The 4,288-nt window shown below is 29.4% G+C and overlaps 1 pseudogene; it reads left to right on the top strand.

The window, feature by feature from the left end:
• Nucleotides 1–2,995: 2,995 nt before the first annotated feature.
• Nucleotides 2,996–3,836, top strand: LOC111040961 (annotated as a pseudogene).
• The last annotated feature ends 452 nt before the right edge of the window (nt 3,837–4,288 follow it).

Here is a 4,288-nt window from a genome sequence, read left to right as displayed (position 1 = left end):
TATCTCTTACTAACTGTTTTGGTATTTTAGAATATGTTTGTGCTAAATAAAATACAGAACTAGCACCCGAATGTCTACAAATACTAAAGTATTCTCTAATCACAGATTGCGGGTCACATATCACGTCATCAAAAATAATAATAGAATTTGGCTTAGTTAAGTTTGGTTTTATAACTTTATCACCACTTGTAAATATGAAAAAATTAGCACCTTGTATATCATCTATTATTTTTTTTAATAAAACATATTTTTCCTGATTTGAGGTTTTAGAGTATAAATAAATATTTTCAAATCTTAAACCGTTTTCATGTGTGATCAGATTGTACATTATATTGGTTTTTCCTGATGCACTAGGACCAACTAGTATAGCTCGTATAGCATCAGGTAATAATGATCCATGTTTTGATGGTTTTTTTACTAACTGAACATCTACATTTATAATATCTAATTTATCTTTCTGTTCAGTAAAATCCATTTTTTCATATAAATACTCTAGAATTTGTACTTTGTAATCAGTTATATATAACGCGTTCAACTCACAAGTGTAAATCGGTCAATACTGTTTAATGACTTGTAAACTTTCTTATAAATAGTCATCAATTTAAACGATAATCATAAAGCTGATAAAGTGTAAAAAAATAGTAACAAAGTAATACGCAGTATTTAACGTAATGAAAGCTAAAAGAAAAATACGTATACGCTGTAAAGGTGAGCGGAAACGTGTAACAAAAATAAAAATAAATGGCATACTAGCAGCAATGAAAAAAAAATGGTGGTAAAAGGATGATTTTGACACCGAGACAGTCATTAGGTACAATTATTCCCTTAATGCCAATATTTGCAGGATTGTCGGCACTTGGTAGTTTGATATCTGGAGGTGCTAAGGTAGTAAGGTGTATAATGCGATTCAAAATTCGAAAAGTAAAAAAGATAATGGTTTAAATTTAGTCAATAATGCACCAAGAAAAAAAATCTACTGAATTCGCTACCTGACAGACCACTTTCGTCTCAAGATATTATAAATTGTGTTAGAAAGTTAAGAATCAATCATTTCCGTGGTGTCTTTTCACGTGATAACTTACCTAAAAAACGGTTTGCAATTGAATGTGGTATTTTAAACTTGGATGTATCTTCAGGTGAAGGAAGTCATTGGGTAGCGTTTCATAAAAATAAAGATAAAGTTGTATATTTTGACAGCTTTGGTGATTTACCCCCGCCAATTGAATTACAACATTATTTTCACAAGTATAAAATAGTATATAACTATTTTAACTATCAAGATTTCAATACATTTAATTGTGATCATTTATGCATTAAATTTTTACAATGTATGAATCTGTGACATTAAGTTTGACCGGAAATACAGCTATATTATCTACAAATTATTTTCCGTCTTTAATCGTTTACGCATCATTCGGAAATAGCTTTATTATGTTTACAAACACTTAATTCATTTCCAAATATAAATTCGACTAATAACCGGCTGGAGATGGATCCAATTCCTTCATTAAATAATAAACATAAATATAAAACGTTTGAATTTATTTTGGATGAAGGATGTTATGAAATAAAAGATATTAACAATACAATTTCAAAAGAGTTATTTCACTTTAATAACGAATATAAAACACAGCTATTCTTTAATGTAACTTTTGATCACATCGATTTTAGAACGTACATTAAATGTAATGGGATACTAAGGTTAAATATTCCAAACAGTATTGCATCTGTCTTTGGGTTTGAAAAACAAGTCTATAAACCATTGCATGAAGCTCATCGATCAAAGAAATGTGTGAATTTAAACACAATTAACTCTATAAAAGTATTGTGTAATATAGCACATGGATCATTCAGCAACCAACTTCAAAGTCATTCAATACACGAGTTTTTTCCAAGTGGAAGAACAGGATCAAAGATTATTCAAACTCCGCTAATCCTTATATATTATAGATTAAACAAAACAGATATTAATTCAATAATTATTCAGCTTGTTGATCAAAACAATAATCCGATTGATAACTTAAACGAGACATTAACAGTTTTTTTTCATATTAAACGTCACGGATCTCATTATTAAATTTGAATCTCAAATTGTGTAATGTATGAATCAGTTACTTTAAGTTTGACTGGGAATACTACCATATTATCTACAAATTATTTTCCGTCTATAAACCTCAACGAGAACTCGGAAATAGCTTTGTTATGTTTGCAGACATTTAATTCGTTCCAAAATATTAACGAAAATTATAATAAATTTGCAATACAAGTAGTTGACGATAATAATAATAATGACCACATGATGTGTTTTATTAAACTGGAAGAGGGATGTTATGAAATTGAAGATATTAAGCGTCAAGTTAAGGAACAAATAGATGTCTATAATAGAAAATTCAACAAAGAGTTAACATTCGAAATTTCGGTTAAGCCTATCGATTTTAGATCGTACATAAAATGTAATGGAATACTACACTTTGAGATTTTACATAGTATGGCGCCTGTATTAGGTTTTGAAAAATGAGAATATAAACCAGAGTTTGAAACTCTTCGATCGGAAAAAGCTGTAAATTTAAACACAATTAATTCTATAAAAGTAATGTGTAACATAGCTCAAGGATCATTCAGCAACCATTTTCAAAGTCATTCGATTTACGAGTTTTTCCCGAGTGATAGGTCAGGATCTAAAGTAATTCAGTCGCCACCAAATTTAATATATTACAAATTGAATAAAACAAATATCGACTCCATAACCGTTCAGCTAGTTGATCAAGATCATAATATGATTGATAATTTTGGTGAGACATTGACAATCGTGTTACATATTAAACGTTACAAATCTTGAGATGGAATTAAAATTCAATATAAACCCCCATTTTCAGAACAGATCAACTACCTAGTCATAAGACTAAAGTGATACCGGCAACATCAAATAAAGTAAAAATATTGAATGTGAAAAATAAAAGAATTTTACAATCCCTGGGTTATCGATTAAAGCAAAATGCCTGAGAGTGATATTTTAGATATTAGTTCACAGTACGAAACGGATTTCAAAATAACAAAAATTGAATATCATTCATATACACCTTATACTACTTCATTTAATAATAACGATTAAATACGTATTTCAATCCAGCAAACAGATGTTTATCCGTATCTTTACGAAAGCTTTATTTATTTAGAAGGAATGATTTCGGAAGCTGACAAAGTGAAACTATCTAATAACGGTTACTCTTATCTCTTCGATCAAATACTATTGGAAATCAACGGGATAGAAGTAGATAGCACACGTGTTCTTGGAATCACGAACTCGTTGAAAGCATGGCTTAAATATACAAGGTTATTGCACATAGCCAAATTGTTATCAAATAAAAATAAAATGGCAGCGTAAGGGCACGGTCCATATTATAGCATATATCATAATATAGCCAGTATACGTCGTCCCCTTACTACTATTTTAATTCCTTAACGTGATAAAATGATATAGTGGGGGTACTATTGCAATAACCTTGTATATTTAAGCCATGGTTGAAAGGTTACTTATCCGGTACACCAGACAACTATAATTGTTATGAAAATGCAGGCTAGAATTTTAAAAACGGAACACAATCAGCAAATGAAAAAGGTGAATTTAGTGCTTGTATTCCATTGAAATATTGGTTAGGCTTGTTTGAAGACTTTAAAAAAATATAGATTCTAAATTGGAATTAATATCAACTTGAAGCCATACAGATTTAAATGCGTTAAACTTTAAAAGTGGTGTAGTTGCATCTACAGCCAAAGTTACTTTAAACAAAATAGAATGGAAGGTTCCACACATCACTGTTGACGACGGAGTATGATTAAAATTATTGAAACTTGTAGAAAAAGAAAAAATTTTGTTTATTCCTCTTAGATCATTTGAAACTTTTGAATATCCTGAACTCGGAATCGCAAAAAAAATTGTATGGAATTTAAAAACTGCTTCAAAATTAGAAAAACCACGATTTATTATAATTGGATTACAAAAAGTATGTAAAAATTCTTTTGCAAAAGATTGTAGTATATTTGATCATTGTAATCTGACTAACGTTAAAGTTTTTCTGAACTCAGTCGCTTATCCATATGATAATTTGAATTTAGATTTTTCGAAAAATAATTTCACCTTATTATATGATATGTATACATCGTTTCAAGAATCGTACTATAAAAAAAGTATACATAATCCTATATTATAAGCCCTTCTACTTTTTTAACAAACGCTCCAATTATTGTAGTTGACACTTCAAAACAGAACGATTCAGCCACAGCCTCA

Source organism: Myzus persicae, unplaced genomic scaffold, assembly GCF_001856785.1.
Source record: "Myzus persicae strain clone G006 unplaced genomic scaffold, MPER_G0061.0, whole genome shotgun sequence".
Classification (NCBI taxonomy): Eukaryota; Metazoa; Arthropoda; class Insecta; order Hemiptera; family Aphididae; genus Myzus; species Myzus persicae.
This window is presented reverse-complemented; position numbering and strand designations above follow the sequence as displayed.